Genomic DNA, 13988 nt, shown 5'->3' with positions numbered 1-13988 from the left:
GCCCCGGGTGAGCCCTGGGTAAGCTGATGTGAAGAACCAGAAGAGATCTCGGGCTGAAAGCTCTACAGAGGCTTTCAGTCCTGCTCAGAGGGGCTGCTCCTGCGGGAGCTGGGGCCACACGCGCATCAGTGTCTGCGGGCTGAGGGGACCGTGGACATCACCACGTCACTCTCGGGCTCAACTCCTGAAACGCTTCTGTTTTGCAGCTAAAATTTTCCATGCTGAGCCCCTGCACGGAGATGCATTTAATTCAAATGTTTGATGAACCTCCTTCCAACTATTCCTGAGTTACGGAATGAGTGGAAAAATACTTGCATGTAAAAAATTACTAGTGTTAAAAATAATTCTAACCACAGGAAAAATAGTTGCATTTTTTTTTAGCTTAACCAGACTTCATCCTCATGTGGCCTAACTCCTTCCTGAGAAACAAATACTTGCAACTACAACAAAAATGCTTTTGAGCGTGCTCAGATGGTACACGCTGAGCCTACGGCAGGGAAAAAAAAAGAAGGAAAATAGAGGGGGAAAAAAAAGGAAAAAAAAAAAGAGTAAAAACTAAGGGAAGCCCAGTCTAATGCCATTGTCTCCCTCAACCTGCCCATGGATGGTGGGTGGACCACTGCCGAGGGGCCACGGCGGGGACTGCTGTGCTGCGGGCCCGTGCCGGCAGTGGTCCACATGGAGAAGGTGACTCACCCAGGAAGGTTTCCCAGGTTTTTTTGTGGTTTCGGCACTCAGACCAAGCATGACTGGAGGCAAGGGAGAAGGAAAAAGGGGCTGCTGGGGAACAGCTGGATTTCTACAGCAGGATTTAATGGGGAATGTGTTTATTGTCTGATCCGAAAATAGGAGACAACCAACTTGCATCTGGAGCTGGGGAGCTCTTCCACCTCAAGGGATGGAAACAACGTGAGAAACCGCAGGTAAGAGAAGTACAAACGTCTCCCTGGCCATCCACGGACACCAGCTCCCTGACACGGGACTGTCTGTGCAAAGTCCAAAAAACCCAAATGCCTCAAAATTTATTTGGGGAAAGGCTAGCCCAGGGCTCCTCGAAAAGCTGCAGAGAGCGGCACCACTTCAGGAATCCTTATTGATTTTAGTGACAAATTTAACAAAGGTGACGTGTAGCAGCCTTGCAGAGCTCGCTGCACGGAGTCCTGCTGTGTCATGCTGCAGTGTGCCACCTCCCAGCTCAACCATCCCTTGTGGCCCAAGCAGGAATTTTGAGCGAGCCAGAGACACAGTTCCCAAAACGCGGTAAGAAGAGGGCAAGAAAAAAAGGCCGAAAAAGGGTGGAGGCTGAAAAGGGATGGGAGGCAGAAAAAAGGCTGGGAAGATGACAAGAAATTAAAGGCCAAAAAGCAGTGGAGGCTGACAGAAGGTGGGAGGACCAAAAAGGAGAAAGAGGTTAAAATGAAAGATGAGGCTAAGAAAGGGGGGGAGAACAAAAAAAGCGGGAGGCTGAGAAGGGCAGGGAGGCCAACAAGAAAGTAGAGGCCCAAAAAGGGGTAGGGGTGGAAAAAAAAAAATAGAGGCTGAAAAAGGGTGGAAAACTGACAAAGGGATGGGAAGCCATCCAAAAAATTAGAGGATGAAAAGGGATGGGAGGCAGAACAAGGGTGGGTGGTGGAAAAGGAGTGGGGAAAGTCAGCAAGAAAAAGCCAAAAAACAGTGAGAAGCCAAAAAAGGGCAGGAGGCCAAAAAAGCATGGAAGGCCAAAACGGTGTGGGAGGCCAAAAAGAAAACAGAAGATAAAAAGGATTACAGAAAGGACAAGAACGTAGATGCCCTTTTCCAACTTCCCCGCCTTTTTGGCCTCCCACCCTTTTTCAGCCCCTTCTCTCTTGTTGGCCTCCCATGCCTTTTCGGCTGCCCACCCCTTTTTTTGCATCTCACCCCTTTTTGCCTGCTTCTTTCTTGTTGGCCTCCGGCCCCCCTTCAGCCTCCTACCCCTTTTCAGCCTCCCACCTTTGTTCGGCCTCCCACTCCTTTTTGGCCTCTACTTTCTTTTTGAGTGCCCATCCCTTTTCAGCCTCTCACTCTTTTTCGTGTTTTATGTTCTTTTTAGCCTCCCACTTCTTTTTGGCCCCTAACCACCTTTTTAGCCTCTGACCGTTGTTTGGCCTACACCTCTATTTGGCCTCTACTTTCTTGTTGGCCTCCCACCCTTGCTCAGCCTCCCACCCTTTTCAGCCTCCAACAGTTTTTTGTTCTCTTCTTTCCGTTGACCTCCTGTCCCATTTGGGTCTCCCAGCCCATTAGAGTTTACCCTCCTTGTTCGGTCTCCCACCCTTTGAAGCTTCTAATTTCTTGTCCGCCTTCCTCCCCATTTCAGCCTCCCGCTCTTTTTTGGATTTCAGTCCCTTTTCAGCATTTACTCTCTTGTTGATCCTCTACCTCTTTTTGGTCTCCAGACCCTTTCTGGCCTCCCACCCATGTTTGGCCTCCCACTCCTTTTCGACCTCTACTTTCTTGTTGGCCTCCTCTCCATTTTAGGCCTCCCGTCCTTGTTCATCATCCCACTGCTTTTTAGCCTCCCCCGCTTTTTCAGCCTGTAATTTCTGGTTTGCCTCCCACCCCATTTTGACCTCCAACTCCATTTCAGCCTCCCACATCACTTCCCACACTTGTTCAGCCTCCCCCTACTTTTCAGCCTCTACTTTCTTGTTGGCCTTCCACCCTTTTTCCATCTCCCACCGCTCTTTGGCCTTCCCCCCTCTTTTCAGCCTCTACTTTGTTGTTGTGGCCTATCCCCTTTTTGGCCTCCCACCCATGTTCAGCCTCCCACCCTTTTGGCCTCTACTTTTGTGTCGGCCTCCCACCCCTTTTTGGCCTCTAATTTCTTGTTGGCAGCTCACCCCTCTTTGTTCTCACACCCGTTTTCAGTCCATCGCTTTTTTTTTTTGTGCTGTTTTCTTGTTGGTTTCCCACTCTTCATCCTCTCACCCACGTTTGGTTTCCCACCCTTTTTCAGCCTCTACTTTCCTGTTGGCCTCCCACTCATTTTCGGAATCCCACACTTTTTCAGCCTCTACTTTCTTATAGTCCTCCTACCTACGTTTGGCCTCCCATCCCTTTTTGGCCTCTATTTTTAAGTTGGCCTCCCACCTGAGTACATCGAGTTTGAGGCCAGATGGCAGACTTACTTAAAAAGAGTGTGAGGGTGATACCACAGGGGAAGGGGCGGCTGGAGGGGATATGGAGGCTGAAAAGGCAGAGGGGGCGCAAAGGTGATGGGGGAGACTGCAGAGGAGCCTGGGGCCAGCAGCTTAAGGGAGGCAGAAGGGGACCCAGATCCTCGACAAAAGTGAGGAGGCCACAAAGCAGGACGAGGCCAAAAAGGGAGGAGAACGTCTGGAGGGGAGTGGGGAGGCCGAAGTTTGATGCTGGAAGGTACGTGGTACTCCCGGGAGGGCAGGGGGTGGCTGAAGGGAAGCGGGGGGTTTGAGGGGAGGCAGAGGCCCAAGGGGAGCAGCCGGCAGAGACGGCAGCGGACGGCGCGCGGAGGCCCGAGGGCGGGCGGAGGCCCGAGGGCGGGCGGAGGCTGGAGGCCGGGCCGGGGGCGGCCGAGGCCGGAGCGGGCGGAGGCTGCGCGAGGGCGGAGGCGCCACGTCCCGGCACCGCCCCGGATCCCTCCGCGCTGCCCGCCCCGCCCCGGATCCTCCGCGCCCCGCCCCGCCCCGCCGCGGTGCCGGCGCCGCCCGGCAGGGGTCGCCCTCGCCCCGCGCTGCTGCCCGCGATGGCGGCGGCGGCTCCCCCCGCGCCCGGGACGACGGCGGCGGCTCCTCCCAGCGGCCGCCGCTCCGCCGTGCTGCGGGGCGGCTCCGGGCACCTTTGTTCTCCCGCAGCCCCCGCCTCGCCGCGCTGGGGCGGCCGGTTCCGGCCCCCTCCTGCCGTTCCGGGGCCGGGCGAGCCGCCCCGAGGCAGCGCGGCGGGGATCCAGGGCAGCCCCGGGGCGGAGCGGACCGTGAGGAGCCGGGTGCCGCGGGCACCGCCCCGCAACAGCGGGGCCCCCCTCCGCCCCCTCGGGGACCTGCCCGGGGCCGGGGCGCGTCCCCCGTCCTCCCCGGGGCCCTCCCCGGGGCCCCGCCGTTTTTCCCGTGGGTGGGAGCGGGAGCGGGGCGGGGGCCGGCGGCGGTGCCCGGGGGGGCGTCCGGGGTCCCGGGGGGAGGTGGAGGGGGGCGGTGGGTCCCGGCCCCGGCGGTGGCGGAGCGGCCGCGGCAGCCGGCGGGAGCCGGGGAAGGGAAAACGGGAACAGGCGCTTGCGTCCGTGGAATTTTAATGAGCCTTAAAGGTTATTTCTCTGCGGTTCTAGCGATAATTTCCAATTCTCTGTGTTGGTAGGGGAGCGGTGCCTCTGGTCTAATCACATTCGGGTGCTGTCTAGGGCACAGGCTGTATGTTTGGCTGGTGAGGAATATCAACAAACATGAAATACCAGTAGCATGGTCAGAGTCTACAGGGGAGAAATAACAAACAGGAAAGTCTGGCGTGGCTTTGCATTCTGCAATGAAAATGATCTCATTATCCTTTCCAGGGTCTCAGTCAGCTACTTGAAAAATACTTATTAAAAAAACATTGCAGCTCTTGGGAGAGAGTCCCCTCCAGAGAAGGGAGAAAGGAAGGAACTGGATGTGTAAAAACAGAGTAGGAGGAAACAGCTACAGTGGCAAAAATAGGTAGGAACCTGCCGTACTGCATTTCCAGCACTGGCAGAGAGCCCAGGCCAAACCCTGGAGCAGAGGGACCCGCTCTGTGCCTCCTTTGTCCCTCCAGCCCTCTACTTGTTCCCTTGAAATCTTGGCGGGGGTGGTGGTGGTGTTGAAGCAATTGTTGGTGCAGGTGGGGGCCCACTCAGCCCAGTCCCACAGAAGCAAACCTGTGACGTTCCCGTTGCTCAAACGCCAGGTACCTCCACTCATCCCTGCCGCAGGGCTGTGTCTAGTCGGGCTTTAAACACCCCCACCCAGGATAAGAGGAATGCACGGGCAGGCGCGGGAGTGACCCTGCAAACCCAAAGGTGTGCATCAGCCTGCCGGGGATGCTCAGCGCCCACATGCCGCTCTCAGCGCTGTCTCATATTTACTCCATCATGGCAACCATTTCCACCACTGCTCCTGCAAGCTGCGTCTTGGTTTCTTGTGTCCATGGGTTAAGGACATGCATGAGCCGCGTAGGAGCTGCCACGTGTTTCTGTCAGGAACCACGAGCTAGGAATCAGCAAGCAGAGGTCCTGCTGGAAGAAGGAAGAGCAGCGCTGCCCAGTTCTGGTCACAGAACACGATGCCTCAGTGGTCCTTGCAGTTACAGCCACCGAGCTGCTGGGAGGTGGATGGTGCACCTGGACGGCTACATCGGGGGGCTCGGGGGGCTCCTGAACCAACAGCAGTGGCAACAGCAGGTGGGAAAAGATAAGGGGGAAACACAGAGGCTGAGGGGAGACAGAAACCAGAGGGAGCTGGGTAAGTGGACAAAGACTCTTGTGGGGACCATGGGGAGAAGCTCCACAGGGTGGGTGGGCATGGGAATGCAGAAATAGGGGCAGAAAGAGAGGATCCTTATGCCCTTTCCTTATGGTTAACCTTAAGTCTCCGGCCAAAACTAAAGGAGTATTCTAAGATACCGAAAAGATACAGCATGAAACCCAGGAGAAACAAAGTTCAGACCATACTGCTGCCGCATAGAAAGCTTCATTAGCCCCATTGGCACAGCAATAATCAGTGAAAAAAAATCAGCATGTGTGATGCAGAAGGATTGACTGCTCACGGAGCATGGCATTTGCCATCTCTTGATGTCTTCAAGTCCAGTTGAACGCCCTTCTGAAGCTGCCTTTATCAAACAAGTTATTGAATTCAGCAGTAACATGGCGAAATTTTCTTGACTGCAGGTACAGAAGGTCAGGCTGCGTGATCCCTTCCTGCTCGCTCTGTGAATCTACTGAAAGAAAACACGAAGAAGGACTAAGAGAACACGCCATTATTTGTGTTCTTCGATAGTGACTTAACATCAGTGTTTATCTGCGGGGGCTCCAGCTGCAGTCACGGCGTGGGTGTCCTTGTGCTGAATGGGGAAAGGTTAGTGGGAGCCACCCGGCACAACTCTTGAGCGATGAAGGCAGCTGCTCTTCAGCACTGGCTTGTTCAGGCTGTGTCAGCTGAAGCACGTGGGCCTGTCCCCGTGCCACGTGGGCCATCAGCAGTCCTGTGGCCTGTATAACAATGGCCTTTGTGCTTGGCATGGTAAGTGAAGGTGGGATCTCAGAAGGAATCCTTGCAACAAGGGTGAAAGGGTGACCACATTCAATAGGCGCGGGTGTTTTGTTTAAGGAGGCTCCATGTCCAAGTGCAGGGCAAACATGGGCCGTTCCTAGCGATTCTGCTTCACCTGACCCCAAGTTTTGCTTCAGCAGAGAGCAGGCTCCCAAGCGCTTCCCACAGTGTTACGCAGCCTCTCAGGCGGGGCTGGTACTCGAGGGTAGCCATGGCTGGAAGAAGACAGGGCTGCAGTGTTGTGAGGCTGAGCTTTTCTTATCATTTCTTGTTTTTCAGACATTTAGCAGCTGTCCCCAATCTTGAAGGTATGAGACACAGCCAGGTGGTCTTAACCCTGCCAAAGTTCCGGGGCGTTTGCACTTTCTTTCTTACAAGGTTTTACTTGCAGTCCCAGCTGCTGTGGCTCTGTTGCCTGCTCAGGAGCGAGGGCTGGGCTTGGGGCTATACGAGATAAAACCAGATATAGATGGAGAGATGGTTCTATGGAAATGTTTGCTCAGTGCCCAGGAGCAGCCCAAAAGGCAAACCAACTGTTAAGAATTATTAGGAAAATAATGTAGAGCAGATCACAGTCATGCCACTGAATAGATCCGTAGTGGAAGCTGCATTGTGATTACCATATGCAGCTCTGGTCTGCCTCTCAAGAAAAACAGAGTTGGAAGGGTTTCAGAGAAGAGCGACGAGGGTGATCAAATACAAAGAATATTTTCCACATGAGGAAAAAGTAGATAGTCTCTTTAGCCTGGAAAAGAAATGACTGAAGAGGATTATAAAATCCAGTTTGGCATATGGAGGTTGTCTGTGGTATGATTTCTCATTGTCCCTTCAATATAAGAACCCGCAGCACCCCATAAATCATCAGGTAACAACTACAAAACAAAACACAGTTCTTTTTTTTTTTTTTTAATGTCATATGTTGTGTCAGACTGCTTCACACAGGATATGGTGGGCTCCCCAAATTTACATGCATTCAAAAAGAAATTAAACATTTTAATGGGAGAAAAAAATCCACTTACATTGATTAAATGTAAAGACCCCACTTTAGGTTCTGAAGGCTCCGAGCTGCAGCTCGCTGGAGGCTGGCAGAGTATTCCGGGCAGTACCGTGGTATCTATGCCCTCTTCTTACACTGACCAAGAGCGCAGTTCTTGGCTACTGTCAGAGAGGAGACAGTGGCAGAGAGGAGACAGTGGCAGGGATGAAACAGTGAGCTAGGCAGACTTGCAGCTGATAGCAGCGTTTTCTTTCCTTCACTGCTCCAGGCTCCTTTGCAAGGATGGATCCTGCCCTGTCTCGATCAGTCTGCTCTCCTTTTTTAAGGAGCTGTATCCCAAAAGCCTAGCTTAAAAATTTGCAGTGGTGGGCCAGTAACCCGAGCTCTGCACTGCCACGTCAGGATACAGGCGAGCCTTCACAGACCAGTCCACTTTAAACAACACTCACTCTTAGCAGTGGCAGAGCTGGCTGGCAGCAGTGACAGCAGAAGCCTCTGTGTCCCAGTCCCTCTCTGTGATGAGCTCCAGGATGTCTAGTGAACAGTTTGCTGTTGTGTCAGCTGGCCAACTTCAGTGCGAAAGCCTGTGCTTTGTTCTCGTGGGGAGCCCTCGAGCTCGGTTGACGGCACTTGGACGTCTGCATGTCAGGGAGCACCTCTGCCCTCGGTGCAAGTGGTGGTGCAGGACCAGAGAACCTGTGCCCAGGTGTGGCTTGCAGAGTGCTGGGGCTCCCTGGGGCATTAGGGGCTGCCCAGCAACCTCCTATGGGGGCTCGGCCAGGCCAGAGGAGTCTCAGAGAAGCAGGAGAGACAATGCTGACCTGCTGCTGCTCCCCAGAGGGAATGTGGGGGTCCCAGAGGCACCTCGGTTTGACACGGGCAATGGATCTGTGAGGTGTGCACTCACCTGCACTGAATGAGGGGTGTCTCAGCCAGCTCACGTCTGAGTTCTGTCCTCTGGAGCAGGCCAGAGAGCAAGGCACGATGCTTAAGAAATAGTGAGGAGGGATGGAGTGTAAAGAGACACCAGCAGAGAAGCTGCAGTAGCTCCCCGGCTGTTTGCCGCAACAGCTCTGTTTGCACATACGCCATTATCAGTTATAGCAGGTAACATATGGGCACTTTCCTAGGAAGCATTTGACCGTTAATCTTTGGTGAGATTTTTTTTTCTTTATTTTCTTTTAAGACTACATAAACCAGTTTACAGCCATCTCTAATCATATCCAACTTTTGCTGTCCCAGAATTGCAAGTGCTTCCCACGGCGGGTGTGGGAGAGGCACCCATCCAAGCACTGCCTTCCGACATGGCGCCAATCACCGCCCAGGTTCCCCCAGCCCTGCAGCGGTTGCTCTGGCCGTCGGAGCAGCTCTTCCTCCATCGCTGCTGGTGATGCTCCCCTCCGGGCTCTACAGGTACTAGAGACCACTGTCAGCCCTTTCCCCCCTCTCCTGTACCTCTCCACACCAGCAATGGCTCTTCTCAGGGCTACGTGGTCAGACAAGGGAGCAGGGCAGGGCCTGCTCAATTGTCCCGGCCAGCGCGGGTCTTACTACACTGCTCCCACCATGGAAATACGAAATAAGTGTAGGGCTTAGAAAGAGGTGACCTGGGACCTGTCCTGAAGAGCACTCAGCCATGTCACACACGGCACGTGAGGCTAGTAGCAGGGAGATGGAGTGCTGGAAGACACGGGCAGAGCTGTACAGCCACGCGCTGGTGTGGGCCACCTGCACGCACCTGGATTGCTCAGTTGGGAGTTTCAAGGTAACGGCAGAGCTCTGCTCGCTATCAGCAGGATGAGCGTTGGCTCAGCCATGACTCCAGGTGTATTTATCGTCACGCTCCTTGCTCTGGGTCTGCCCTCCAGCCCCACTGAGCTCACAAAGCTCTCCAGCCAACTCGAAGAAGAGGTACACAGTATGGGCAAGCGGCGACCACTCCGGCTCCTGGGCCAGTTGCTCCTGTAGACTGTTACACCAAGTCCTGCTCCCACAGCATTTGCTGCTTTAAGCTTTAGTCTGCTTCTAACACTAGCAACTATTTGGTAGTTTTCCAGCAGGCTGCGGGTTTACCAGATACGTGCAAGAATGCTACTCCTCTTTTGGTCAACTGGAGCGCTGGATTTGGCCACAGCAACTGGTGTCTGTCAGGAGCTGGTATAAGAACCTACAATAAGCTGCAGAGAGCAAGACGGATCAACAGTGGCTTCCTGGTGGGTGCAAGACTGCACTGTTATTTCTGCTGCACGCAGTGCTGGGCTCTCCGTCACATTTCTCGTCTTCATGTGGAATTTGGACGGGCAGCTGCCATTCCCGCAAGACAACTTCAAATGAATGAAATGAATGACTGTTTTTCCTATTACATGACATGATTCAAAATACCCTGGTGCAGATGCCCCAGCCAGATTCCAAGAATCAATCACTAAATTGCACCGTCTCCTTCTGGAGCAAGCTACCAGTGGAGAAACTGAAAACAGTTGTTTTGTAGCTATACTGAAACTTCACAGTTGATTTTAAGCCTCTTAGACAGTGTAATACTGAATGCAAGTTCCTGCTGAGGGCTATCGACTTCAGTATGTGCCAAGCTGCAGGGAACACCCCGTGCCATGCCTGCATGTGACAGAGCGCTTCCCTGCACCAGCAGCGTGACTCAGATCAGAGACCAGCTTCCTGGGATTTCCCATCAGCATCCTTTAAGATTGCCATCCAGCAGAAGGGATCTGTGCAGCCACAAGGTGAAATGCACCAGGAAACAGCATCATCTTCAAAACACACAAAGGGATTAGCACAGTCCGCAAACAGCAACATGCTGCCCTCTGTTCGGGGGTGGAGACATGCTGCCTGCTGGGGCCTTGGGGATGGAGGAGGCTAGCCTTCAGATGTCGCTTTCTCAGGTCAGGTGTGCTTGTGAGTGCACAACGTGTCAAAGTAATTGCACATTCTTGCGGCGTAAATCCTAATCTGACTTCTCTCAGAGCATCTGCTCTCACGCTGACGTGGTGCCAGGGAATGGTGGAATGCAAAGATGTAACATAAATATTTGCAATTAAGAGCAGTGGTGGTTTAGTGCCGTAGGACCACACCAAGGCCACAGACTATTCACAGCCCTCGTATGTTAGAGCAGCCGGCAGCATTCGGTGCGGCAGCCGTGCTTTGGCAGCACTGGTGACCGATGTCCTGTGCATGAAGTGTCAGAGTAAGACGCCTAATTGCTAGTTGTGTGATCCAGATTGTGCTTCCGCACAATACGTAGGTGTGCCCTGTGCTTCTCACACCTACCTCCCGGTGTGTTAGAGTCCCCTACAAGCTCCCAGTATATGGAACTGATGGACACGTTGTAGGTCTTCTGCCAAGCCCTTTCCTACAGCTCTCCCAACTACCAACACAAGGAAGACAAGTCAGAGAATCCAAGCTGACTTCCCTGGGCACCGTGTAGAAGAGTTGATCAGTGGGCGATACAGGCAGCCCACCGGCGCAGCTCCCGGAGTGAGCTGCTCAGTGCTGTTCCTGTTGTCACTTCAAGCAGTGCCTCTGCTTTGTCACACACTTCTGTTCTGCTGTACGCAGCTCTCTGCAGCGATCTAGCAGTCACAAACCTCCCATCTTTTTGTCATGCAGTGATTCTCCTACACCATTACTTTTGTATACCTTCCACTGCAAAAAAGAAGAGGCCAATACTGGGCTGCAATGAATGTTCAGCCATCCCTTTCCTCTGTCTGTCAGATCATCCTGTTTAGTGGCTGAGCATGGTAATCAGCCAAATATAATGTTAGAAGCATGGTTTTAACAAGGGTAGCTCTGCCCAGCCCTTTTCCACATTGTAACCAAGAATGCGGTGAGTGAAAGGGGCCCCAGCTCTAGTTTGGAAATGCTCCCCTGTTTCTGGAGTTTGTTAGTACAATATCAAAATTATGGACTACAACACTTTCCATTCCTTTCTTTCATTCTGAATTAAAGGCCATCTACTGAAGACTCTCACTTCAAAAAACAGCCAGGCACTTTCTAATATCAAGCAAAATGCCTGAAGAATAAATTGCTCCAATCAGAAATAAAGCATTTTAGTTCTGCCACAAGCAGAGAGCTGTGTTTATAAGTCTCTCCAAAGGCAACTCCATCTTTCTTGCTTTCCTCTCATTTTCTTTTGATGCACAAAGCCTGCATGCTGCAGTGCTGTGATTGGATTCAGCTTTGGAGCAGTGTAATTGTAAATATTCATTGGAATCCAAGCTAGTTTTCCCAAGTCTCTCTTAAAGGCTCTGCAGCTATACAAACAGCCGTGGCTCTGCATTAGCCTCACAGCCTGGAGGCTGCCCATTTCTCCACAGCCCCAAAGACTGCTCCTTCAGAGGCTGCATGGAGAGAAATCAACCTTGCAGACCATTTTAGTCAATGCTGTATTATTTTCTTTATTCCCTCTTTAATGTCTGTGTTGTAGAACTGGCTCTCAGACCCAGGTACCCGGTGGGGCTCCTCGCCAGTGCCTACACAAATAACACAGCTCACCTTCACTCGCCGCTCCCACTGGCTCTCATGGCTGCGTGTTTCCAGCCCTGTCTATCTGCTGACGGTGCTGGGATGTCTGCGTGAGCTGCTCTGTGTCCTGGTATACGGTATGTGCCTGTGCACGTCCCACCCTCCCACCGAGGACACATAATCGAAGTGGGTGCTGCTTAGTATTAACACGGCTGCTACCTGGCAGACGGCCGTGAGGCTCTGTAGGTAGGCGACCCACATCGTGCCAGGAGCTGCACCCCCGTTGGTTGCTGAGAAGAAAGCAGATAGATCAACCACCGATATCCAGGCAATTCTACCTCTCCAGCTACTGAAGTGCCATGACTGCACTCAGACAGTAGGAGGTAGGCAAAGGGCAGTAGACTCCTACAGCCATCAAGGAGCAGAGGCGAGACCTTTCCATCAGCCAGACCCTGACCTCCACGTTGCCTGGGCCAGCCACTGCACAGCAAGACTGCATGGCATCAAGCCGACCTTACTCGCCAGGTGGTCTCTGACTGATAGCCATGTCCTTTGCAAAGCAGCACGTGTAAGAAACTGCATGTAGTTATTCTACTGAGAATGGAAATTGAATCCAAAAGTTCTGATAGCAAATCTACGTTCCCATCTCTGCTTCATCTACTCTTATGTTTACCACCAAGGGCGGAACTGCAGCGCTCAGGCCAAAGCCTGAGGCACAGCAGCACATGTCATACAGATGGTGGTGTCAGAGCCTTCATCACCCACTGACATCCTCCAGGCTCTGCTTGCTCTTTTCAGCAAATGTTAAAGCACGTAATCTGGCTACTGGGTAACCTGTGACCAGATAAGTAGGTAGTAAAAGGGGCAAAATCCAGCTTTCTTTCCACATGCCAGTTCCTGGGTGCAGCTCAGCAAACAAGGCACCTACCAGTTCCAGCCGAAGCAGTGCAGCTTGCTGGGTGCATCACTAAAGGGAGCAGCTCAGAGGCTGTCAGCTGGACGGTCTGTCCCTTGCTGCAGCACTGTTGCCCGACCCTTGACTGCTTCAGCCGGGGCCCTGGCACTAGCTCTCAGCCACTTGCACTGAGGCCTCTGCTCCCCCCATGGAGCACGTCTTTACCCAGGAGCACCTGGAACAGGTGAAGGCTCACCAAGTCATCAGCCCAGTATGTAAGTGCTAAGGTTCCAGTATGAGATTAGGCCGGTGCACTCACTCGTCCTTCCAGAGGGTTGGAAGGAGAGTCTCTGTGCATACAGAGACCTCCAGCCCACAGCACTCGGAAAAGAGAAGACTGTTCCCCGCGAAGAGAGTTGAAGGAACGTCACTCATGAGAAAGACACACAAGGATGAATTTACATGAGAAAAATTTAGTGTGTACCCCCCAGAAAACCTCTCCTGGGAACACGTGTGCGGGAGCATAACAGCGAGGTGGAAGAATGCTCCCACAAACCAGCACTGCTACCCAGCACAGGAACACAGCCGGCACTGCTGAGACGTGACACCACCTGAAGCTGGGACTAAGCGTTGTGGAGATCAGGTGAGCCACGGCAGGATATGAGCACACATCCAAGACTCAAGTGCAGTCACTTTGGAGAAAGGAGAATCATCCTGGGAAATGGTATGTCGATATCACATGAACATTAAAGGAGACTACGGTGGGGCTCTGAAGAAGGCAGAGCTGGGTTTCAAGGTATGAGCCAGGATAGATTTAGGAAATGAGCAAGGCTGGCATGAACCTCAAAAGGCTGACAGCCCATCTTCCAGTTCTAAGACAGGGGACCCTACAAGTGCCCTTTCTTTTTTCTATCTGTCCTTAAAGGTCTCCTGCGATGCAGAATCCTCAGGCCCCTGGCAGTCTGTTCACGTGCTTTGTTCTCCTCCCCATTAGAAAACTGTTCTAACCTGAATCTTTCTTGATGCAGGCTATGCCCATTAGTTCTTGTGCGTGCCTTCATGGACATGGAGAACAGATGGCTTTGTTCCTCTTTCCAGGAGTTTCTTACATGCAGCTGGTGTTATGATTTTCCTCAGTCATGCAGGAGAAAAAAACACAAAATAGCCAGATCAGAAAAAAAACCAAAAGAAAACCTGTCTGGTGCAACTCACTGCCACCCAAAGAGACAGCAGCTATGAGTGCCCTGTGAGAACAGATAAAGTAGTGAGGCCTTTATAAAGGTAACTGCTCTCAGAGTCAAAACAGCTTTGCGGAGAGAAACGCCCTGCTCCAGTAGATCTAGATGTCCTT

At 52.7% G+C, this 13988-nt stretch overlaps 1 protein-coding gene across 2 annotated transcripts in view; it reads right to left on the bottom strand.

The window, feature by feature from the left end:
- Positions 1 to 13988, bottom strand: part of LOC134515692 (uncharacterized) — a 128883-nt gene that overhangs the window by 1586 nt on the left and 113309 nt on the right. The gene's annotated exons all lie outside the window — the stretch shown is intronic.

Source organism: Chroicocephalus ridibundus, chromosome 4 (genome assembly GCF_963924245.1).
Source record: "Chroicocephalus ridibundus chromosome 4, bChrRid1.1, whole genome shotgun sequence".
Lineage (NCBI taxonomy): Eukaryota > Metazoa > Chordata > Aves > Charadriiformes > Laridae > Chroicocephalus > Chroicocephalus ridibundus.
This window is presented reverse-complemented; position numbering and strand designations above follow the sequence as displayed.